Source organism: Canis lupus, chromosome 9, assembly GCF_048164855.1.
Source record: "Canis lupus baileyi chromosome 9, mCanLup2.hap1, whole genome shotgun sequence".
NCBI lineage: Eukaryota > Metazoa > Chordata > Mammalia > Carnivora > Canidae > Canis > Canis lupus.
This window is the reverse complement of record NC_132846.1, coordinates 12,227,411-12,254,584: the sequence shown is the minus strand read 5'-3', so window position 1 is coordinate 12,254,584 and position 27,174 is coordinate 12,227,411. Positions and strand designations below refer to the sequence as shown.

General features: G+C 36.5%; 1 long non-coding RNA gene across 1 annotated transcript in view; it reads left to right on the top strand.

Annotated features, from left to right (window-relative positions):
- Positions 1–14,537, top strand: part of LOC140639790 (uncharacterized) — a 34,146-nt gene extending 19,609 nt beyond the window's left edge. Inside the window, exon 5 of the long non-coding RNA XR_012036425.1 lies at positions 14,523–14,537. This is a non-coding gene — a long non-coding RNA (uncharacterized lncRNA). The remainder of the gene's footprint in view (positions 1–14,522) is intronic.
- Positions 14,538–27,174: the final 12,637 nt, after the last annotated feature.

Sequence of the window (27,174 nt, the reverse complement as noted above, 5' to 3'; positions counted from 1 at the left end):
GTATAATTTAAAAGTAAAAATCTAGGTAGGGTGAGTATATTGCAATGTAAAATTATTTCACTCAAATTCTTTCAACCTTGCTATATGTCTTCATTTTTCATAATAAAATGATGGTGAGAAAAAAGATATCCCAGGCTTTTGAGAGATAGAATTCCAGTGTTATATCTCCAAAATACAAATTGAGACAAAAAATCATGAAGTCAAAATCATGTTTTCTCTTGCTCTTTTCCACAGCTTCATCCTACAGTTCCCTGAATACTTCTCTATCTCATATGAGATAATTCCATCCCTCAGGGATGCTGAATGTTATCAGAAAGGAAACACTCAGGGTCCTTACAACTGCAATTTTTACTTAAAGTTCTGTTTTTATCTCCTATGCAAGAGAATAGGCAGGCTCTGATTTAGAGTTTCCAGATCTTGGTAATCTCACTGAAATTGAAACGGGAATGAGCACTGACTGGTAATATCATTTCCAAAAATAAATTTAAAACAAAGACTCAGGAGAAAAGAAAATGGTTTCAAAGAATTTAGGTAACACTATTCTCCAATAAAAAGAAACCACTAGTCCTTGGAGAAATGGCTGATGCTAGGACTGATGCAGAAAATATACAAGATGAGTTTGGAGCATATTATAGTGCCAGAAAGTAAGGAACTCCTTTTTGAAAGAAAACAAAAAACGAAAAATAACAGTGATAGTGGTATGTCAAAGGGACGCAGGATCCAACTGAAAGTGGTCCCATGGCCAAAGCTGGAAAAACTTGATCAGTAAAATAAATAAAGAACTATTAGATTATAATTGAAAGTATAAAATAGGCATAAAGCCATAGTGATGTAAATCATGAATAAATAAATGTGGGGAAAGAGACAAATCTCCCTTATCAAAAACTCCGAACAATTTAAATAATAGATAATTCCCTCTCAAAGAAATTGAGTATAACTCCCCATACCTTAAGTGCACATAGTGACTTTCTTCCTACAAGGACACTATGAAAAGAGCTCTGTGTTTTGTATCTTTATAATAAGGCTGTAAATGTAAGTATAGCTCTTTCCTAATTAGGTGAGCCATTCTTGCTTGGGACTATACCCTTAATCCAGAGTCTGTGCTAACTCCAGGTAGTAAGCATCAGAATTATATTGCAAAATTGCAATACTCTTGATATGATGTGATGAAAATGGCACTTTATCTCCATGGTATTCCTCTCAAAAACTATCATTTCAGTCCAGTTGTGAGAAAAACATCACAGAAATCACAGTTGAGGGGCATTCTGTAAAACAGCTAATTAGTACTCCTTAAAATTTCTGAAGTCATGAAAAAAAACAAGGAAAGTGTAAAAAACTGTCATAGCCAAGAGGAGCCTAAGGAAACATAATGATTAAATATAATGTCATATCCTGGATAGGATCCTGGAATAGAAAGAGGATATTAGGTAATAATTTTGTAATCCTGAATAAAGTATGGACTTAAAAAATATATATCAGGGCACCTGAGTGGCTCAGTGATTGAGTGTCTCTGCCTTTGACTCAGTTCATGATCCTGGAATCCTGGGATCAAGGCCCACATCAGGCTCCCTCCAGGTAGCCTGCTTCTCCCTCTGCCTATGCCTCTGCCTCTCACTCTGTTTCTCTCATGAATAAATGAATAACATTGCTGGGATCCCTGAGTGGCTCAGTGGTTTGGCACCTGCCTTCGTCCTGGGGTGTGATCCTGAAGACCCGGGATCGAGTCCCATGTCAGGCTCCCTGTATGGAGCCTGCTTCTCCTCTGCCTGTGTCTCTGCCTCTCTTTCTCTCTGTCTCTGTCTCTCATGAATAAATAAATAAAATCATAAATAAATAAATAAATAAATAAATAAATAAATAAATAAATAAATAAAATCTTTTTAAAAAAATAATGTATCAATATGAGGTGCCTGGGTGGCTCATTCAGTCAAGCATCTGACTCTTGCTTTCGGCCCAGTCATGATCTCAGGGTGGTGGTACTGAGCCCCACTTTGGGCTCTGCATTCAGTGGGCAGTCTGCTTCTCTCCCTCTCTCCCTTCTTCCTCTGCCCCTCTCTCCACTCACGCCTGTACTCTCTCCCTCTATCTCTCTAAAATAAATAGTTTTTAAAAATAATAATGTGGGAATCCCTAGGTGGCTCAGCAGTTTAGCGCCTGCTTTCAGCCCAGGGCGTGATCCTGGAGTCCCGGGATTGAGTCCCACGTCGGGCTCCCTGCATGGAGCCTGCTTCTTCCTCTGCCTGTGTCTCTGCCTCTCTCTCTCTCTGTGTCTTTCATGAATAAATAAATAAAATCTTTTTAAAAAATAATAGTAGAAAAGAAGGAAAAATTGTAAAATTTAAAATAAAAATAAAAAAATAATGCATCAATATTGGTTCACTAATTGTGAAAAATGTAGTGTACAAAGGTTAAGATATTTGTAATAAGAAAAAGTGGGTATGGAGTATATGAAAACACTCTGTACAATCTTTGCAACTTTTCCATAAATCTAAAACTATTCTAAAATTTTAAATTTATTTTAAAAAAAGAACATAGAAGAAAAATCAAAGTGGATATCTTATAGCCTAAAAAAAATAATACATTAAATAAATCATTGGTTAGTGAAGTCCTATTAACTGACAAAGTTTAGTTGCTACTGCAGGCATCCAGGAATCTTAAGTCAATTCAATAAATTTTATTTTATTATTTTTTTAAAGATTTTATTTATTTATTCATGAGAGACACACAGAGAGAGGCAGAGACATAGACAAAGAAAGCATGCAGAACTCAATCCCAGGACCCTGGGATCATGCACTGAGCCAAAAGCAGACACTCAACCACCCAGGTGTCCCAATTCAACAAATTTTAAATGTAATATTTATTGTGCTCCCTTCCAATTAAAAAAAATTATTTGAACACACTTATTTATCTGCTCCTACCAAAAAAATAGGAATTAAAAAAGTTGTAAGCCCACAAGAACAAAGAAAATGGGAGAGAAGATAATAACAAGTTATCTCAACAACCTCTTAGAGATAGGAAGCAGATGGAACAGCAGCAACTGACCCAGCAGAGCAGAGCATCTGCTCTTACACACTAGCAGAGAAGTTTATTTTGCTGGCAGAGCCAAAGAGAGCTTAGGACTTTGTGGCACCACGTATCATAAAAGGGAACAGTTATGTATGGCACTGAAAATATTAGGATTTGTTGAAAGCCTGTACAACAAGCTGAAGATCCTTGGTTTATTTACTCATAATCTATGCAGTTCGGCCATCATTCTTTATCCTCCACCACCCCTTTGTAGGATACCAGAACAAGTCTTTCAAGAGAAAATTAATAATAGAGAGTCAGAAAAAACAGACACAGTAAATTGGGCCTAGGACTGGAAACAGCAGTGATGCTCCAGAGCTAGTTTGTACCAGCTCACAAGAACTGATTATTAAATATTCAGTAATTTTACAAGGCAGTTATTAAACACAGCCATTTTTTAAAATTAAGTTATAAAAGCTCACAACTAAATAAATTGTATTGAACAGAGTAGATACTTAAAGATCATAACTTCCTAATTATTTTTACTACACTTTACTATTACCTATGCTCTTGAAGTTATTGATATCTATTCTATCTGTATGTTAGAAATACTATATAATGCTGAGCTACTGTGCATATCTTCCCAACTCTTAGTGATATCATGTTAGTAGCTTGAAATTGGACATAATGAGAATATTTACACTTCAAATATTGGCAAGTGCTACCAATCAGGGGTTTTTTCTTTCAAAGAGCTACTGCTAATAATTACCAGCAAATCATTGAAAAGGATTAAGTGAAAATCTAGGTAGTGAATTGTAGAGCCCATAATCAGTTTCACTGGCACCACCACCTCTCCTACAATGCTAGCCAATATGCATACCTTTTTGATGGTCCTCTTTGGACAAATTAAAATCCTAAAAGAAGATATCTACAGATACTTTTATTTTAGGCTATCTTTTAAAAAAAAACTTAAAGCTTACTGGCTGCCCAATCACCCTACAAGGAAGTCCACCCACACACATAAAGCTTCCAATCAACTTTTTAGGATCTTTTGCAAGTATAAAAAGACAACCTAGTATCATCCTACAATTGAGGAAAGACTTCAACTCAAAAGACAGCAAACAGAAAACAGTAACTCAGAAGAAGTAGAGACAATGTAGGTAGCAGAGGAAAACTTTTCAAAGAATAATTAACAGCCCCATGTTTACAAGAGAAGTTTCTATCCATGAAAACAGGACAAAATACATTTCTCAAAAACTATCAGAGGAGAGGTCTTGGAAATTAATCCAATAGCTGGTATTAACAATTCAGTAGAATGGCTGAAAGCTTAATTCAGTAGAATGGTTAAAATTGGGGAAGTTTCCTGGAAAATAAAAACACTGAAAAAAGAGAGGTGGAAAAAGGGGTTAAAAAATAATAATTCAGGACCTCCAACTAATAGGAATCCCAAAAAGAGAATAAAGAAGCTGTACAGGGAAAACTTAACAGTGAAGTATGTGTTAGTTGGAAGTCATTTGGCTAAAACTAACAACCAAATGAAAAGTGGCTAAAGTAATAAAAGTATTTATCTCATATAACATGAAGTCTGGAGGTAAGCTGTCCTAGGTTTGGTGCTTTGATTCAATTAACTCTCCTATTTCTCAGTATTATGGTATCTTGTCCTTAGGTTTGTCACCTTTCAATAAAAAAGATGATTATTACAATTTTAAAGTGACAGCATGCCCTTTCATAATCACATCCACAGCTGGAAAAACAGATAATACAATGAGCTTTTTTTTTTTAAGATTTTATTTATTTATTCATGGCAGACAGAGAGAGAGAGAGGCAGAGACATAGGTAGAGGGAGAAGCAGGCTCCATGCAGGGAGCCCGATGTGGGACTCAATCCTGGGTCTCCAGGATCAGGCCCTGGGCTGAAGGCGGTGCTAAACAGCTGAGCTACCCGGGTTGCCCAAATGAGCTTTTCCCACACATCTGACTCATATCAGAAAATAAAACCATTCACTGAAGCTCTCCCTCCCTCCAGCAGACCTCTTTTATTTCATTGACCAGAAAAGCATCACACAGTTACAAGGTAAGCTGGAGAAACAAGTAGTGTATCTGGCAAATAAGAATAGGATTGCCATGACTGGCTTTGGCAATCATGGGCACATTGCTGCCTAAATAAAATCAGAACTCTGTTAATAAGGAATATGGGGAGAATGCTTATTGACCAGGCAGCTAAGAATGTCTTCTATAATAATGAGAGTAAAGTGTCAAGACTGAAGGACACAGATATTCAGAGTGAAACAGTATATCAAAAGCTAAGCACAGTTAAAACATCAAAAGACCAACATAAAGATACATCCCCTAAACACTTCTTAACGCCACATTCAAAATTAGGAAATTAGAATGATCCTGCACTTCTCAACAAAAACACAAATTAGAAAATAATATAGCAATGCCTTCTAAATTCTGAGAGAAAAGTCATTTTTAACCAAGAATTGTATACCCAATCAAATTATCAAAGACTTCTTTAGGTATTCAAAGCCTCTTAAAGTTATCTCCCATGTGTCATTTCTTAGGAAACTACTAGAGCATGTGCTTCAGAAAAGCAGAAGGGTAAACCAAGAAAGAAAAATTCATAGGATTTTGAAGATAATGATAACTGGTCCAGACAATTCTAAACATGATTGAACAGGGATCCCTGGGTGGCGCAGCGGTTTGGCGCCTGCCTTTGGCCCGGGGCACGATCCTGGAGACCCGGGATCGAATCCCGCGTCGGGCTCCCGGTGCATGGAGCCTGCTTCTCCCTCTGCCTGTGTCTCTGCCTCTCTCTCTCTCTCTGTGACTATCATAAATAAATAAAAGTTAAAAAAAATTAAAAAAAAAAAAAATAAACATGATTGAACAGAAAGATGGTAAGGCCCAGGGGGGGAAGTTTCCAGGAATAAATAGAATTTATAGAATGTCTGATGTATTTATTCAATGTTTTCCTGGTAAGAATTAGAATTACATAGAAAACTAAGCAAATGGGCAGCCCGGGTGGCTCAGCAGTTTAGTGTCGCCTTCAGCCCAGGGTGGGATCCTGGAGACCCAGGATCGAGTCCCACGTCAGGCTCCCTGCATGGAGCCTGCTTCTCCCTCTGCCTGTGTCTCTACCTCTCTCCCTCTCTTTGTCTCTCATGAATAAATAAAATCTTAAAAAAAAAAAAAAAAGAAAAAGAAAACTAAGCAAATGAGATAATAACCAATTGGGGGCGGGGGTAGGCTATGCCAGAAAGAAAATATATTTAGGGAATACTAATGTTTGTAATGTCACAATATTATAAACAATAAATTTTCACTTAACCAAAAATGTTTATTTAACCAAATTGGGAGGATGGAAGGGAGAGCATACCTATCATCAGTCAGATCCTAACAGGAAGCAAAAGGTACACTCAAATTAGGATAAACCAGAAAGATATCTAAAGGGATTATTCACACAGTTGCGTGCAGAATGTAAAAGAATCACAAGATTAGACTCCCTAGTCCTAAAGGAGGAAGGAGGGAGCAGTTATCAAAACCCAAAGGAAGAATGTTGTAAGGAGGAGGCTACTTTGAAAAAAAACAATGACCTTTGTTTGAGGGATACTGGAAGGGAGTTGGGTAATAACCTAACCTCTTTTTCTTCCCTCCCTCAAACTTCCTATCTGCTCCTCATCGACCAAACCCAACAAGAAGCCAAGAGTATGGAAGCCATATATGTGGTCGATACAAGTGAGACTCCTGGGAGAGAGTGAGCAGATGGTTAGTGGAACCAGAGGGACAAACAGGAGATACTTGGCACAGAGGTGAAGTGTGATAGTGTAAAAGAGCTAAATCCTCATCTACCACAATAAGTCAGTTGTTAAAACTAAGGAATCAAAAGATTGTAGGGATGCCTGGGTAGCTCAGTCAGTTAAGCATCTGACTCTTGATTTTGGGCTCTTGACATCCTGGGATGGAGCCCTGAATTGGGTTCCATGCTCACTGGGGAGTATGCTTGATGATTCTCTCTCTCTCTCTGTCTCTCCTTCACTATGCCCCTCCCCCTGTTCTCTCTCTCTCTCTCTCTCTCTCAAATAAACAAATCTTTTTTTTAGAAAAGATTGTAGAATATGGATATTTTTTAGCTTTACAAAAGTAAATACCACAGGAAACAGCTGGTAATGAACATCCCTGAAATAGGCAGCATGAGAAAAGTATATAGAAAGAAAAGTTCAAAGAGTATCCAAAGAACAAGTAGCCCAGTTTGTCTGTACCATAAGGAATCTATAAAGGAAAGTGGGAGATAAAACTGAAGTGACAGATTGGGGTCATATTGTGGCAGTTCCAAATACCAGGCTGAGGATGTATTTAAACAGTGCCGAACCTCAAGCAAGGAAATGACATAATGAGAGCTGAGCTCCAAGTAAGATTGATCTGGCAATGATATGTAAGATTAATTACAGTAACAAAAACCTGGAGAACATAAGCCTTAGTAAATTTCTATATCATAGTCCCAGTTAGAGTTTTCAAGTATCTAACTTATAATGGTGGCAAGGAGAATAGAAAGTATAACATTAACCTAAAAGATATTTGGAAACAACATGGAAAGAACTTGTTTACTAAATGGATATTGTAAGAAGATAATAGGGAAGAGTCAAAAATGACTACAAGGATTTGAGTCTGAATACAGTAGAAAATCATAGAGCTCTGAACACTAGTAAGGGCCTTAGTTCAGGAAAGGAGCAAATTTGGCATAAAGGTTCATTCAACAAATATCCACTGAATATTCACCTCATGCCTGACACTTTTATAGGTAGTGGGAATACAGCAGTGAACAAAACACAAAAACTCCTCCTCTTATGGAGCTTATATTCTGGTGGAGGAAGACAACCAGTGGGTAAAACAAGTAAATGCTACAAAGGCTAGCTGTCCTATGAAGAAGTCCAAAGCAGAAAGGTGGGACTAGGAGTTTGAGGTGATTAATTTGCATTTAGAAATCAGTCTGAGGGGACGCCTGGGTGGCTCACTGGTTGAGCATCTGCCTTCGGCTGAGGTTGTGATCCCAGGGTCCCGGGATCAAGTCCCACATGGGGCTCCCTGTGAGGAGCCTGTTTCTCCCTCTGCCTGTGTCTCTGCCTCTCCCTGTGTGTCTCTCATGAATAAATAAATAAAATATTTTTTAAAAAATCAGTCTAAGATGGACCTGAGATATCCAGATGAAGGTGTCCAGATGACTCCAACTCAAGAGATATGAAATAGAGATTTCAGAATGAGAGACAGGAGAGCCTTTTTGTTGAAGGAGTCCACTTTCTGTTGATCATAGGGTGACATCTCCTTGATGTAGCCACTACATTCCCCAGTATAACCTCCAGTTTTTAGGTCCAAGAAATTCTATTTTGTCAGTGTATCGGGAGATAACTGAATTTGGGACAACTAACCCATGCTAAAACTACACACTGATGTAAAGCCAAAATTTTAATTTTAAAATAAAAAACATAAACTACCAACTCAATGGTAAAGCTCACTTTGCTTAGTTAATACCTGTAGACAAATCTATGTAACATAAGCAGAATATCTGACTCCTTCTTATCACAGAATCAGAACTAGAAGAACAAGCTGAATACTGTCAATGACTGTGCTAGCCTCATGCATTCATTAAGCCACAGAGAGACTTTTGCCAAGAGACAGTAATGCTTCTGCCTGGTGATTTATCAATTGTCTTCCCAGAAACATGATACCAAATGACTCCCTTTCTTCTAGGCTCCTTATAGACCCTCCCTACTTTCCTTTTCTTTTTTTTACAATAATATGTAGTTCTTTTGGAACTAAGCCACAATTAGATGGTATTGTTATGACTTATGGATATTTGATGAAAATTAAAATAATAATAGCTTCATCTCTAAGGTATCTGCAGCCATCAAGGAACTTTTCCAGGACTCATGGGTGGGTGCTATATGTTATAATATCCCTTGAGAGCCCAAGAAAACTCTCAGGACAAACATCTTCATCTACAGTGAGGTTCTTCCCACCCCCACTGCCCTACTCATTGTGGCATGAAAAGTATTGTGGTATAAGGGAGGCAGAACTGAGAAGTGGCTGAAAATGTGTTGATGTTGAAGATGTTCTACTCTCTATTTATTCTTTTAGTACCTATTATGTGCCAGGCACTTTGCTAAATGCTAGAGATACTATAGAGAGTTCCTCATGGGGATTGTAGATTATTAAGGTAGGAAATATAAATGATTGTCAAAGTTAATTCCTTTGAATCTGATCGTTGGCCTCTATAAAGCCAAGATTCATTATGAAAATGATAAAGTTTGCTAAGGTTTTGCAAGCCAGATCTATCTCTCCTGCTACCCTAATGGGTCCGTGGAAACTGAGAGGGAATGAGTATCTGATCATGCTAACAACTACTAACTACAGGGAACACATACAGAAAGACATCAAGCGAAATCATGAGCATTTATAGGCAAGAAAAGAGAGCCAGGAATACAATCATGAAATATGTCTACACCTAGGGGACAAATAAGAAGAAATGGAGCCGGCAAAAGAAATAGGAATAGTTTGAGAAGTAGAAAAAGCAGTTTGACATTATGCCACAGAAAGTAAGGAAGAATGGAAGAAAGGATCAGCAGTAGACATAGGTGAGTTATTGGGTTCAGAGACAAGAAGTCATTGGCCATATCCAAGAGGGCAATTTCAGTGTGGTGGTTGGGTTTGAAGTCAGAGGACAGAATGATAATGAGTTAGGATGTGGTAGAGACATAGCAAAAATATCAGTGCTCTTCTAAATTTTCAAAAAAGGAGAAATGAAATAAGCACTCAACTGGATACAATAATGTATTCTTCTTAAAATGACTAAGTAAATGAAAAAGTAGGGGAAAGAATATTTTAAGTATTTTTTGTTTTGAATTCCAGTGCCAAATTCTAGAACTTAGATGGGTTTTTCCTTTAATTTAAATGCAGTGTAGTAATTATCTTGCTAGGAAAATCATAATGTATGTCCACATTTTGTATGAAACCCTGCTTCTGATTACACAACAATCCTACAAAATAAGAAAGTATAATTTTTATTTTTATACAGATGCATAAATATTTCCTTTGAATGTGTAAAAGGGATTGTGTCAAGATTCAAATCTTCAGTCAGGTTTCCAACAGTCTTTAAATGCTAAAATGTCATTGATTTCTGTGTAAAATGAAATCGTCTTTTCTATAAATGTATTATTCTCTGATTCCAAATCAATTAAAGATACCCTGTTATATCCACAGGAGAGTCCCTAAAAAATCAATGCTAATTCCAAAAAAATATTTTAGCATTTTAACATTTTATTCTCTAATTTTATTCACTGGATTGATTCATATTGAACAGAACTGGCATCCAAAAAGAATACATTACTTGTAATTATTATTATTTATACCTACTACTAATTGTGAGAGAAAAATATCTATTTAAAAATTACTTTCATGATTAATAATAGTACAGTGATTAGAGTCAGTTTCCAATCTAATGAGGAATAAATATAATTTGGTTTTTCTACAACTTAACTGCATTTCTTTTTCAAATCCTAGTTCTACCTATATGGAACCATAGTCAGGCTTTCTTCTTGGATGCGTCAAATAGTCATCCTCTCTCCTTAGGGCTTTGCCCAAAAGGCAGGACAAAAGACCTGCAATGTCAGACCAACCAACATCTATTTTTCCATTGCTTCCTTGCTGTCTCTTCTCTTTTAAGGCACTCCTAATAAAGGACACCCATGAAAAACCCACAGCTAACATCATATTTAATGGTGAAAGACAGAATACTTTTTCCCTATGATAAGGAGCAAGAGAAGGATGTCTACTTTAGCCACTTTTCTTTAACATTTCCCTGGAATTTCTAGCCAGGGCAAGTATCCAAGAAAATGAAATAAGAATAATCCAGATTGGAAAGGAAAAAGTAAACCTATCTCTATTTGCAGATGATAATGATCTCACATACAGAAAAATCTTGATTAATCTACTGAAAACCATTGGAGATAATAAAACAATTCATAAGATTTCAGGATACAAAAATCCATTATATTTCTCTATGCTAGCAATAAACAGCCCAAATTGAAATTAAAACAATTCCATTTTCAATAGCATGAAGAAGAGTAAAATATTTATGCAAGTAAAAGTAAAAAATATTTATGCAATTTTAAAAGATAAGATTTATACTCTTAAAACTACAAAATACTGTTCAAAAATATTAAAGATCTAAATAAATGTAAAGACATCCCATGTTCATACATCATAAGACTTATTGTTAAGATGGCAATGCTCCTCAAATTGATCTACAGACTCAATGCAATTCTGGCAAAAATCCTAGCTGGTCCTTTGCAGAAACTAACAAACTGGTCCTATAATTCACATGGAAATACAAAGGACCCTGAACAGCCAAAAAATCTTGAAAAAGAAGAACAGAGTTGGAGAACCCACATAACAATTTCAAAGTTTCCTACATGGCTACAGTAATTAAGACAGTATGGTACTGGCATGAGAATGCAGATCAATGAAACAGAATTGATAGTCCAAAAGTAAGCCTTCACATTTATGGTCAACTGATTTCAACAAGAATGCCAATGCAATTTAATGGTGGAAAGAAAAGTCTTTACAATAAATAGTGCTGGGACAACCGGATATCCCCATACAAAAGAATAAAGCTGGATCCCAAACTTACGCCTTATATAAAAATTAATTTTAAATGGATCAAAGATCTAAATGTAAAAGGCAAAACTAAAAACTCTTAGAAGAAAATACAGAAGCAAATCCTGACCTCATGTTAGACAAAGCCTTTTTTACTCAAGGTTCTAAAAGAACAAGCAACAAAGGAAAAAAGAGATAGATTGGACTTCATCAAAATTACAAATGTTTATGCTTCAAACAACAAAAGAAAAATTTTTTTAAAAAACCACAGAATGAGAAGAAACTTTGCAAAGTATATACCTGATGAGGGGCTATACCTAAAATATATAAAGAACTCTTAGAACTCAATAGAAAAAAGACAATCCAATTTTAAAACAGGCAAAGGGAGAAACAGGAATTCTCATTCATTACTGGTGGGAATGCAGAATGGTACAGCCACTTTAGGAAACAGCTTGGTCGTTTCTTCCAAACTAAGTATATTACTATGATCCATCAACTGTACCCCTTGGTATTTATCTAAGTAAGTTGAAATATATGTCCACACAAAAACATGCACAAGAATGTTTATAGCCACTTTATTTATTTTTTAATTATTTATTTATTTTAAGAAGACTCCACACCCAGCATGGAATCCAACGTGGAGCTTGAACTCATGATCCTGAGATCAAGACCTGAGCTGAAATCAAGTCAGAGACTTAACTGACTGACTCATCCAGGTGCCTCACACTTTACTTATAATGGCCAAAACTTGGAAGAACCAAAATGACCTTTAATAGATGAATGGATAAAATGTATATCCATACAATGAAATAATATTAAGTGATAAAAAGAAATGAGTTATTAAGCCATGAAAAGACATTGAAGAACTTTAAATGTATATTGCTAACTGAAAAAAGTCTATTTGTAAAGGCTACATACAATATGATTCCAGCTGTTTGAAATTTTGGACAAGGTAAAACTATGGAAATAGTAAAAAGATCAGTGTTGCCAGAGGTTTGGGAGAAGGATTAATGGGAGGGATAAGTAGTGGGATGTGGGATTTTTAGTACTCTATATGTTACCATAATGGTGAATACATGTCATTATAAATTTGTCAAAACTCATAGAAAGTACAACACAAAGAGTGAAACCTAATGTAAACTATGGACTTTAGTTAATAATAATGTATCAATAGTGGCTCATCATTTATAACAAATGTACTACCCTAATGCAAGATGTTAATAACAGAGGGAAACTGGGTGTGGGGAGAGTGGTCGGTAAAGGAGTATGATAACTCTATTTTCTGCTCATTTTTTCTATAAACCTCAATAAACTGCTCTAAAAATTTACTGCTTTTTTAAAAATGGCCAAAGATCTGAATAGACAGCTCTCCAAAGATATATTAATGGCCAATAAGCACACGAAAGGTGTTCAATTATCATTAGATATCAGAGAAATGCAAATTAAAACTGTAATGACTATCATTTCACACCCAGTAGGATGATTATTATCAAAAAGAGGGGATGCCTGGCTGATTCAGTCAGTAGAACCATGTGACTCTTAATCTTGGATCATGAGTTCAAGCCCCATGTTGGGTGTAGAACATACATCAAAAAAAAAAAAGAAAGAAAGAAAGAAAGAAAGACAGATGAGGATGTGGAGAATTTGGTACCTTCATAACTGCTGATGGGAATGTGAAACAGTACAGTTACTTTGGGAAACAGTCTGTCAGTTACTCAAAAGGTTAAATGTAGAGTTACCATGTTACCCAGCAATTCCACTCCTAGGTATATATCCAAGAGAACTGAAAACATGCCCACACAAAACCTTGCACACAAATGTTCATAGCAATATTATTCATAATAGCCAAAAAGTATCAACAATCCAAATGTCCATCAACTGATGAAATGGATAAATAAAATGTGGTATATCCATACAATGTACTATTACTCAGCAATAAAAAGAAATGGGGGGTACTGATATATGCTGCAACATGGATGAACCTAGAAAACAATGCCAAGTGAAAGAAAGCCAGGCATGAAAGATAACGTATGATTCCACTTATATGGAATATCCAGAATAGGTAAATCCATAGAGACAGAAAGTAAATCAGTAGTTCCCTAAGTTTGGGGTTTGGGGTATAAATGAGAAATGACTGCTAATGGTTGTAAGGTTTCTTTTTTGGGTGACAAAAATACTCTAAAAGTGATTGTGGTGGTTGATGCATTACCTGTGAACATGTGAAAAACTACTGAGTTAAACAGTTTAATTTAATGAGTTGTATGATATGGAAATTATGTCTCAATAAAGCTATTATCTTTAAAAATAAGGGACTGATTGCGGATATTTGTGAAAACAAGAATCAAAAGTAGGAGATTTAAAGCAACACTTTTTTTTAATTCTAAAAATTGTCAACATATTTGAATGCGCTGGATCAAGAGTCTAAAAAATCTTAGAATGTAAAAAAATAAAAAAATTAAAAAAAAATAAAAATCTTAGAATGTAATACCCAGATAACCACAACTTCATATGAGACAGAAAACGTCATTTAAACCAAGACTTAAGTTTCTACCATAGATTTAATCTCATTGATCTAGCAGAAAAATTGTTTACATTTTGATAGCCAGCTTATAAGATAGCTGCCACAATTCCAAACATTCCACCTTGACATGGCGATAGGCAGCAGAAAAAATGGGTACTTTGTCCTGTGTGTCCTTTATGAGTAAGGAAATATTTTCCAGAAACCCTCATTGCAGATTTCCCCTCATTTCCCATTGGCCAAAACTGTCTCATGCCCCTTCCCAAATCAGACTTTGTGTGGCTGTTGGGATGGTTGGGAGGGGTTTACCATCACTGACTTAGACTAATCAGGATTTTCCTGTGCAGGGCACCTGAGTGGCTCAGTGGTTGAGCATCTGCCTTTGACTCAAGTGGTGATCGCGGGATCCTGGGATTGAGTCCCGCCTCAGGCTCCACGCAGTGAGGCTGCTTCTCCCTCTACCTATGTCTCTGCCTCTCTCTGTGTGTCTCTCATGAATGAATAAATAAAATCTTTCCAAAAAAAAAAAAAAAGGATTTTCCTGTGTCAAGAGGGTACAAAATGAATACCAGCACAAAATCAAGACTTTAATGGCAAGGAAGAAAGGGGGAAAAGGTGTACCACAGCACACATTCTAGGAAGTCATCAGAAACTTACTTCCATGTTTTTGCAAGCACATCATTAGCATAAGCCATTGTTCCCTACCTGTGGTCCTTCACCATACAATTTTGGATGTATGCCTAATTATAGAATGCCACGTTTCTTACTACTCATAATCAGTCTCATTCATTCATGTAACAAATGTTTATTAAGCAGAACAAACCTGGTACTATACTAATGATGATTAATACCTACTGAATGCTTACTGAATGCCAGATACTATTTTAAGTACTTTACATACACTCATTTATGTAGTCCTCAAAGGAACTTTTATGAAGTAGGTATTACTGCAATTTCTATTCCACAGACGAATGAGTTATACAATGGTTAAGTATCTTGCCAGAAAACACAAAGGTAAGTATAGCATGAACCCCTATTTTATAGACAACAAAGAAAACTGAGACTGACAATAAGCCTGAGAATAAGCAACAGAGGAGAGAACCAGGCAGAATGGGACTCAAACCAGGACAGTCTACTTCCAAAATTGGTGCTAAGAAAGTACTTCACTGTACGTTAAAGACTGTAAGTGAGTGTAGTTCATGCAAGGCCATCTCATCGAGTTAGACAATGGCTTCCCAAATAAGATTTTCAAAAATTTATATTGATTTTTGTAGAATGACTTCAAGAAATGTCTTGATTATTCTAGACACCATTTAAGGCACAAACTTCTCAGAGTTCTGCTGCAAAGCTTGCTGTTCTAAGCCATTTATCTGTAACACAGTTTACCAGATTTGTTTCTAAAAGTATGTACACATATGAGCACCATTTAGGTTCATTGGATTTAAAGATGAAAACTCTGCCTGAACTAACACCATTATAATTTAACTCTCTCAAACAAGTGGTCAAGCCAAAAGGATGGTGAAGTCTCTTAAGGAAAATCTGAATTAGATGACAATTGTGTGTCAGAAAAGATTAACCAATTTAACTAACAAGATTTCTCATCCCTCACCAAATCACTCTAGACTCCAATAATAGGAGACTGTCCTAATTACAGTGATACTTTTATTCCACCTGCTGACGTCCTGGCAAGAGTCTCCTTCCTCCAGATCCCTCTCATCAGAGTTAAATAGTATTAAAGCTATTTGTTTTTGTTTTCTTCCTATTGTGGCCTAAATTGTGTCTCCCAAAATTCATATGTTGAAGCCCTAACCTCCAATTCCTTAGGATCTGACTGTATTTGAAGATAGGACCTTTAAAAAGGTGATTAAGTTAAAATGAGGTCTTCAGGGTAGACCCTAATCCAATCTGAATGGTGGTGTTATATGAAGAGGAAGTTTGGACACACAAAGAGACACCAGCAATGTGCATGCACAGAAGAAAAGCCACGGAAGGACAAGGGAGATGTCTACCATCTGCAAGACAAGGAGAGAGGCCTCAGAGGAAACCAATCTCACCAACACCTTGATGGACTCCTAGCCTGCTGAACTGTGAGAAAAGAAATTATTCTGTTTAAGCCACCCAGTCTGTGGTAGTTTGTTATGGCACCTAACACACTAATAAACTTCCCTTGTTTTATTGAGCCTCTCCAAAGAAGAGTCCTTGACATGTTTGCCTTTATACCTTTACAAAGCTTAGAGCATTAAATGCATGTTTTCAATGTTTATCTTACTATTATTGTTTCAAGACTCACTTCAAGTCTCTTTCACCAGATGTAGGTGATAAGGCTCTGCCAAGACCAAAAAAACAAAAACAGCAACATATTCTATTCAAGAATGTTATGTAATATCTGCCATGTTCCACGTGTTTCATATACCAAGAGGAAGAAAACTATCCCTATCCTCAAGATATTTATTCCCAGTCATCTAGAAAGGCATGGAAACCAAGAACTGCAGTATTCAATGATGGGATTGGGGAGGGGAAATCATGCCTTAGCAGATAGTTGAAGGCCATTTTGTTTTTTGTTTTTAAATTTTATTTATTTATTCATGAGAGACACAGAGAGAGGCAGAGACATAGGCAGAGGGAGAAGCAGGCTCCTTGCAGGGAGCCCAATGCGGCACTCAATCTCGGACCCCAGAATCATGCCCTGAGCCAAAGGCAGACGCTCAATCACTGAGACACTCAGGCGTCCCAGCCACTTTGCTCATAGAACTGTCTTCACTCGTTTGTTTCATGACAAGCATGTATCTTATCATCTCTAAATGTAAAATGGGTCAGTGGAAGTACACTAGCCTGTTCTGCTGTAGATCTTGCCATTCCTGGTTGACTGGACAACAATGGTCCCACTAAAAACAGTCCCTCTAGTACCATCTGGTAACGCCCATGTGGATCGTATTTCATAAAGATAAGAATAATTCTTTTTGGCCACCACAACCATTCAATTGGAGTTACCTACAATCTCTACATCCACCCTTATAACATAGAGGCAAGCTCAATTAAAAAAAGGCAACCGCCTTGTTGGTTCAAAGTTTTGTTAGCTCAGCATGAGGGAATCTTATCAATGCCAGAGAACTCTGAGCTTGCTTTTGTTCTTTCTGTGTTTCAGCATGTGTCTGTTGTAGTGATTTGGTGAAGGAATGGTTAGGTCAAAGAAGTTGTCATCTCAATGGAGAACCATTATTGAAGACTTTGGTTTTGCTGCTACCTAAATAGCATGTTGTAGTCATCTACAAAATGAGAGAGCTGAAGAAAATCTCAAAGGTCCCTTTCTGTTTTCAAATTCTATGATTCCATAATCAATAGCCTGACTTTTTAAAATGTGAACATTTAGCCTCAAGAAACTTTTAAGATAAGCTTCGAGCTTGTTTATGCACAATTTATTCATTCGAGATTGTATTACATAACAGTAGTAGTTACACATGTTCCTAAAAATGAATTCATTCTTGAAATTCATTTTCTTTCTATTACCCTTTGAATATTTTTAATGTTACATGTTAAAGTTCCTTGGGTATAGCCTAATATACAACCTGAGTCTCAATGTCTCAATGTGTCTAAATATGTCATTGAGAAAAATGTACTTTATTGATTCCCAAAATGATGCTTCTATATAAAAATACTCAATTTTAAGAGGAAAATTTCTTTGGAGGAAAAGAGTTTTGGTCTCTACTATAAAATAATTCATTTTGAAAATTAATAATAGAGGGTTTTTTTTAATGTTAAAGCTTCCTTTCTTTAATGAGAATTACTATGCAGTGTTCACTTCATTTACAATAAAAGATCAGCGGAATTTCTCAAAGCCAAATGAGCTTCTCCTAATGCTTTCAACTCTCCCAAAACTCAGGCCCTTATATCTGAGTGGAAATATCACTAATTTCCAAAAAAATTATGTATAATTCAGATCAACTGTATTGGTTTCAAAATGGAAATCAAGGTATATGGTTTACATTCATGGATCTCCTCTGTAAAATCTGACATTAATGTGTCCCTTAATTCCTTCCTTTTTCTTCTAACTCTCACTGTCTTCTCTTCCAGGTATCTTTTTTCTTCTTCTTCCTTTCACGGATCCTTACTAAACAAGTAAAAAATTTAAGTAGTTGTGACCAATGTAGTTCTATTCCAGAATGGTGTTATCAAAAGAACATAATCCAAAAACAAAAAGCACTTTAAAAAAATGCAAATACCTAGAAGAGAACACACAATTCACAATTCACTTCTTAAAATCCCCTGTATTACATCCACATGCAGAAGAATGAAACTAGACCACTCTCTTTCACCATACACAAAGATAAACTCAAAATGGACGAAAGATCTAAATATGAGACAAGAGTCCATCAAAATCCTAGAGGAGAACACAGGCAACACCCTTTTTGAACTCGGCCACAGTAACTTCTTGCAAGATACACCCACGAAGGCGAAAGAAACAAAAGCAAAAATGAACTATTGGGACTTCATCAAGATAAGAAGCTTTTGCACAGCAAAGGATACAGTCAACAAAACTAAAAGACAACCTACAGAATGGGAGAAGATATTTGCAAATGACGTAACAGATAAAGGGCTAGTTTCCAAGATCTATAAAGAACTTATTAAACTCAACAGCAAAGAAACAATCCAATCATGAAATGGGCAAAAGACATGAACAGAAATCTCACAGAGGAAGACATAGACATGGCCAACAAGCACATGAGAAAATGCTCTGCATCACTTGCCATCAGGGAAATACAAATCAAAACCACAATGAGATACCATCTCACACCAGTGAGAATGGGGAACATTAACAAGGCAGGAAACCACAAATGTTGGAGAGGATGCGGAGAAAAGGGAACCCTCCTGCACTGTGGGTGGGAATGTGAACTGGTGCAGCCACTCTGGAAAACTGTGTGGAGGTTCCTCAAAGAGTTAAAAATAGAGCTGCCCTACGACCCAGCAATTGCACTGCTGGGGATTTACCCCAAAGATTCAGATGCAATGAAACGCCGGGACACCTGCACCCTGATGTTTATAGCAGCAATGGCCACAATAGCCATACTGTGGAAGGAGCCTCGGTGTCCATAGAAAGATGAGTGGATAAAGCAGATGTGGTCTATGTATACAATGGAATATTCCTCAGCCATTAGAAACGACAAATACCCACCATTTGCTTCAACGTGGATGGAACTGAAGGGTATTATGCTGAGTGAAGTAAGTCAATCGGAGAAGGACAAACATTATATGGTCTCATTCATTTGGGGAATATAAATAATAGTGAAAGGGAATATAAGGGAAGGGAGAAGAAATGTGTGGGAAATATCAGAAAGGGAGACAGAACATAAAGACTCCTAACTCTGGGAAACGAACTAGGGGTGGTGGAAGGGGAGGAGGGCGGGGGGTGGGGGTGAATGGGTGACGGGCACTGAGGGGGGCACTTGACGGGATGAGCACTGGGTGTTATTCTGTATGTTGGCAAATTGAACACCAATAAAAAATAAATTTATTATAAAAAATAAAAAAATAAAAAAATAAAAAAAATCCCCTGTATTCTCTTTCATCCACTGTCCTCACACATACCAGGTAATCAGTCCTTTGCTGCTTTTGTACACGCTCCCAGAAAGGTTTTCACCCAACCCTAGCACTCTGGTTTTTCCTTCACACCTTTTTAAGTACCAATTCTTATTTTTAAAAATTCAGAAGAACCAGGACAAAGAAAAGACTGGTAGTTCATATATCAGTAATTTGTGTTCAATTACCCCTTCCAAGTGCTTTATGGCACAATCCTACCTTTAAAATCCTCTAATCAATGGAAGATAGTCAACATTGGTTAGACATCTAAATATATTAAATGCTACATGCCAAGCATCATGTCTATAAAGATTAATAAGCAAGAGTCTCTACCTTAAGGAAATTGACAGCCCAATGTGCAAGTAGCCACGTGGACAAAGAGAATGCACTGTGATAAATGCTAAAGTAAACTATAACACAGAAAGTGCTATGGAAGCTTGACAGAATTTCTTTAAAAATGACTCACTATCCAGTACTCTTAGTTAATGATAGTAACTTTCTCCTTGTTACAGGAACTTCAATCTTGAGTTGAAAACAATTCCTCATTATTTTGTCACTCTCTGCCTCTCTGCCTAACCTGTCCCCAGAGTTTTGCAGCTTCATATCTATTTCTAGTAACATCCTCCCAATATGTGGTAAGCTGGGGTGGTGATGATAAGAGAGAGGAAAAAAAACAAAAAACAACACACACACACACACACACTACAAAAAAACAAAAAAAAACAAAAAAAAAAAAACCTGGCCCTTATCTCTAAAAGGAAAGAAATTTTGAAGCTGTCAGAAACATGGTAGAGCTGTCAGAAGTATGGATTTAGCATTATGAACTATGAAATATATGATCTAGGTTTTTGTTTGGGGGGATTTTTTTCTTCAATAGCAGTAGGATCATCAGAAAAATTTCATGAATATGAAAAAACAAAAGTACACCGCTATGTCCAAGTAATATGTGCCTTCCCTAATGTTTTAGTCACATTCTTCCAGTGCCTTTATCATCATATTTAGTTCCTGCAACATCTTGCTAAGTGGGCTCTGCTCCAGTTTCTCCCAATTCAAATGTATCTAATAAACTTCTAGATTAATTATCCTAAGTAATGATTATTTCACTCCCTTTAAAAACTGCAATAGTGACCCAATGTCTATAGAATAAAGCTCAAACTCTTTAGCTTCACATAAAGATTCTTAAATTTTGGCTCCCCAAATCATCTTTCTTTTTACCCCTGACTCATCCATGTCCTGCAGTCAACTCAAATGCTTAGTCTCTTCAAGAAACACCTACTGATTTATCTGCCAAGCAACCCTTTTTCTGAGAACTGTTCCTCCTTTTTTTCCAACAACATTGTAGCTGCTACATGCAATGGTGGAAGCAGATACAATTTAAGAAAAAACTCTACCTTGTCCTTACAAAGTAACCCAGATTACCATTGGTGATTGATCCAAGGGCGACATCTGACCCAAGCTGTTCTAATGGGGAATTTTAAATGGAAACTGTGATAGTCCAGACTCAGTTTGGCTATCATATTCTACCACATAGACCAGAAAGAAGAAAGAGCTAATCTGCAGGAAGAAATGATGCACGTATGAAGTGGGGAGCAAAGACAAGAGATAAGAAAGGACTTTAGTCTTCACCTATTCTATTCATCTGACCCAGCTGCATTTTACTCTCGGGCCCCAAGAGACATCGCTGCAGTCATACTAATAAATTACCTCCTCTGCTAAGGTTATTTTATTTATTTTTTATTTTTATTTTTAAAAGATTTTATTTATTCATGAAAGACACACAGAGAGAGAGGCAGAGACACAGGCAGAGGGAGAAGCAGGCTCCAGGCAGGAAGCCCGACATGGGACTCGGTCCCGGGTCTCCAGGATCAGGCCCTGGGCTGAAGGCAGGCGCTAAACCGCTGAGCCACCCCAGGCTGCCCTGCTTTTAAATGAATTCTGTTACTTGGATCCCAAAAAGTTGTAATCAACCTAATGATATTTGCCTTTTAGAGAGCTCACTCTGCACAATGTGGAAGAAAGGCTAATAAGGGAAGAGAACAGAGGCAAGGAGACCAGACAAGAGGCCATCAGAAGCATCCAGGAACAGGATTTAGTGATGATTGGATGTGGGAGGCGAGCAAGGGTGGTGGCGACTACAGATGACCTAAAGATGGATGAATTGGTAGAGAGTGGGAAAATACTAAAGAATTTGGTATATGGTAATGAACTCTGCTATATATGAGATAATTTATGTGGAAGCAATTGACAGGATTCCTAGGCCATAGTAGGTAGCTCCATTCATGTCAGTGTCCTAGGTTCCATCCACTCCATTTACATTGGTCTCCCTTGTTAGGCTACATGTAAACTCTTATAGGGCACAGATTATACACTACTCCATTCCCCTCACGGTGACTACTCAGGTCCTCATATACAGTAAACTTTCAGCAAACATTTGTTGAGTTCATTTGATTTTTATGCAAGACAGCTTTGTTTTTATTGCTAATAATATATCTTGTCAAAGTTAACACTCAGAATATATTGCATAGATTTGCTTTTTTAGACAGAATGAAAAGAATTCTTTCCTCGCTATAATCTTGTTTGATTTTGGAGTAGTCTTGAAAAAGTCTGAATTCTAATAAAAGGTCATTTTATTTTTGATGGGTAAGAAATAAGTAAAATCCAGATGCAATAAGAAAAAATAAATAAGCTTTTCACTTATAAATATGTATAAATCTGAAAGTTCTCAGTAAACATCAATGCATAATACTTAAAAATAAATCTGAAAGCTGAATACAGAGCCTGACTCCTAATATAAACACAAACTAATCAAAGCCAAGGATTTAGAATTTAAAACAGATTGTGTTGTTGAATCTCAATCTCTATCTCACATATAAGGCTTTTTGGAAATTAATTCCTTCCTAATTCTCTATACAAAATATTATTCTTATTATCTAATAGACATTTTATCTGTATATAGATCTAATATAATTATACAGAATATGTAATTATATAATAAGTTTATACATAAATTCTAATATATTATTTATATGGAGAAAAATAATGCATATGTGGTAAACATATTTAAAGATTTAAAAATTCATCTTAAAAAAATAAAAAAATAAAAATAAAAATTCATCTTAACAAATTCCATTGCCATAGATATATACAATCAACCCAAGAAATTCATGACTAGGTAGCTTTTATTAACCTTAATTAAAAAGGAGAGATGAGCCATGGTCCATGCATAGCTGCTATACATGACCAATATACCTCTGCAGACTACTGGACATTGATGGAAGCAGATACAACCTGGGAAAGAATTCTCTAATGCAAGATATATAGGCCATCCAATATAAAATGTTATATGAGATCCCATCTATCATGGTGCCCCAAATTCTACCAGTGGGGCATTCTTTTGAGTTAAGGAGACTTCTCTATAAGACTTCTGTTACTATGCATGTATTCAGGAAAACTGATAATGCAGCTACCTGCTGATAGCTATAAACACATTTTCATGCTTAGTTTGTTATAGTAGCTCCCTATCACCTAACAGAGAACCATGGTTTGGTCTTTTGACCCTACCTAACTTCTCAACCTCATTCTCCTCTTCCCAGCAGACCTCCTCCCCCTCCCCCCCACCCCCATGACTTGTGCCTTCTCAATGCCTCAGGTTTCAAATTGAATGAGATTTCTCATAAGCCTTCCCTCACTACTCTAACCTAAGTAGAGTCCCACTCTATCAGAGCTTCCTTCAGAGCGCTAGTAACAATATATTATTCTTTTATTTGTTTTTTTATTTACTTGTTTATCTGTCTCTCCCTAGAAGCTTAAGGTCAAGGATCTTAAATAAATTATCCTTCATTATAATCCTAGCCCCTACACAGTATCAAGGACATAGTAAAGACTTGTTATTTATGTGAGAGAGTGAATAAATGATAAAATAATATAACATTTCTGGGGTACCTGGGTGGCTCAGTTGGTTAAACATCTTCCTTCAGCTCAGGTAATGATCTCAGGGTCCTGGGATGGAGCCTGGCTTTGGGCTTCCTGCTCAGTGGGAAGTCTGCTTCTCCTTATCCCTCTGCTCCTCCACCATCACTTGTGCTTCTCTCTCTCTGGGTCTCAAATAAATAAGTAATATCTTTTTTAAAATAATGTAACATTTCTAGAAGTTGATTTGTCTACAAATATCAAAAGACCTTAAAATGTTGACACAGATTGCTCAAATAAGTTTTTTTAGAGAGGGGAGGGGCAAAGGGAGAGGAAGAGAGAGAGAGAATCTTAAGCAGGCTTCAGACCCAGCACAGAACTTGACCTCACCTCAGTGCCCAACCCTGAGATCATGACCTGAAATCAAGTCACACATATAACCAACTGAGCCACCCAGATGCCCCAATCAAATAATTCTTCTACTAACTTACCTTAAGGAAATAATTAGAAATTTTCAGATTTATCACAGAATTTTCATCACAGACTTGTCTATAAAGAAAAAAACTGGATCTGATTGTCCATAAATAAGAAAAATATTAAATCAGTGACATTTTAAAAGAATACTTAATACCATGATAAAATGCTCATGATATAATGTTAAATGGAAAAGTAGGATAAAAGAATTTATAAAGTATGATCCCAATTTTGCAAAAAGGAAGAGTATATATGGATAGAAAAGAATTGTTATATGTGTCAATGTACCAAAATATTGATGCTGATTATCTATAGGTGACAAATATATGATTATTAGTAACCATATTCCATATTTTTAAAAATTCTCTACATGACTATATTACTTTTATGAATGGATAAAAGCAAGACATTTTTTTTAAAGATTTTTTTTTTAATTTTTATTTATTTATGATAGTCACACAGAGAGAGAGAGAGAGGCAGAGACACAGGCAGAGGGAGAAGCAGGCTCCATGCACCGGGAGCCCGACGTGGGATTCGATCCTGGATTTCCAGGATCGCGCCCTGGGCCAAAGGCAGGCACCAAACCGCTGCGCCACCCAGGGATCCCGAGACATTTTAAATCTAAATAAACAACTAATGTGTAATTCTGCTAATTACTGAACAATTCAACGCTTTTGAATGGATGATCGTCAACACTTTCCCATTCTCCAAGTTTGTAATTTTTTAACCTTTTTTTAAAAATTTTTTTAAATTTATTTATGATAGTCACACAGAGAGAGAGAGAGAGAGAGAGAGAGAGAGAGAGAAAGGCAGAGACACAGGCAGAGGGAGAAGCAGGCTCCATGCACTGGGAGCCCGACATGGGATTCGATCCCGGGTCTCCAGGATAGCGCCCTGGGCCAAAGGCAGGCGCTAAACCGCTGCGCCACCCAGGGATCCCCCAAGTTTGTAATTTATGACATAAGTAAACTTATCTCCAAACCTAGAAGGGAGCTGGTAATAGGAACCATTAGCAAGTCAGGAAGAGAATGGATAAAGACATAAAAATGATAAGATGGAGTGAGGCAACTGGGGCACTATAAAGGAAAAAAAGGGAAACAAGTAGGGAGAGGAGAGGATCCCAAAGATAAACTTCAACTGCTTTCATCCTTTCAACAAACACTTTCTGAGTGTCGACTGAGGTATTTTGAGGTATACTGAGGTATTTTGCTAGGCCATAGATGAATTAAACACAATTGCAGCTTCCCCTGAAATTACAGTGGGGCAGGCAGGTAAGAAAAGCAATTATATTAGAGCTCAGTTACATGATTATGTACAAGATGTTCTGGGGGTGTAGACGAGTAGCACCTAACTTCTGCTGGAATGGAAGTGGTCTGAAAAAACAAGAGAACATACAGTCATGCTAACTCCCAAAGGACAAAATATAGAATTCCAGGCAAGTGAGTCAAAACATAAAAATATAAAAGCAGGAAATTATATAGATATCAGGATGCTTTAAGCTGCATGTGCCCTAACTAGGACCCCAGGTATCTGCTGGAAATTAAATGTCATTTGCAATAGGCTCTGTATAAAATGCATTTGTCTAAATGGCAAGTTTGCAAACTTCCCTGAACAAGTCTCTACTATGCAAGTCCTGATATAATTAATATTTATGGACAGATAAGTTTGTCTAAGATATTTTTACCTGTTTTTTTTATACTCTAAAAGATTTTTAAAAAGCTCTTTCTCAGCACAAATAGCATACCAGGGTACATGACTGCAGGTGGCAGCTGGTCTGGAACAGGAAGACACAGCAGCAGATCTGAAGGGCACAGAAGACTCTTTCAGTTGTATCACCAGCTGTTTTTCTGGAAGGAAGAGGGAAATCCAGCTGATTTAATATATTGGGTACACGGTATAATCAATATGTCTCAACTGTCCCTCTTTTGAAGGATATTTAAATTCAGTTGGGTGGGGTGGGGATGGATGGGTGATAGAGGTGAAGGGAATTAAGAGTACATTTGCGATGAGCACTGAGTAATGTATAGAATTGTTGAATCATTATATTGTATGCCTAAAACTAATATAACACTGTATGTTAATGATACTTGAATAAATAAATAATAAATTCGGTTTGGTGGGATTATGTGAGCAAAGCTATACACAGTGATGACTTGGTTTTTCACCCCTTTGCCTCATGCAATATCTTAGAGCTACCCTTATGTCAAAGTCTGGAAGTAAAGAATAAGAGAATCTGCCTCCACTGCCTCTGCTGTCCAAAATCATAAAATCTCATGTGGTCCATAACAATATGTGAAATGACTGCCATAGACCACCAACTGCATTAATATTTAGTAAATTTAAAAAGTAATAAAGTATTTATAGTTTACCAAAAGATCCTCTAGGCTATTTGAAAGAAAAAATTTGCTTTGCTTTTATGCCTTAATCTAAAGCTTAAATCATGAATGCACTTTTAAGTCTTATTTTCAATAATTCAGAGTTTGGCAGAACAACCCATAATGCCAGTATGCCAATGAAATAGCTAAAGATGTATTCTTACAAAGTAATATATTAAAATAAATTCTGTTGGCTTCCAAAAGGGAAATCTGATATATTTTTTAACTCCCCATACTTAATATTACATGACTCAAGTACACCTATTGATTAAATTTCTGTCTAGAACCACTGCTACTGTTCTCACTATATTTAGTGCCTTTAGAATACATCTACATAGACATCAAAAAAGATATATTTTTCTAACTAAAAAAAAAAAATAGAACACATTAAGGAAACCAGGAGATAATTCTTTGAAAAGATCAACACAATTGCCTGAGAGAGGATTCAAATAAACAAAATCAGAAATAAACACGAGAAATAACAACCAACACCACAGAAATACAAAGAATTATAAGAGATTATGAAAAATTATATGCCAACAAATTGGATAACCTAGAATAAATGAATAATTCCTAGGAACATATAACCTTTCAAAACTGAATCAGGAAGAAATAGAAAATTTGAACAGACCAATTACCAGCAGTGAAGTTGAATCACTAATCAAAA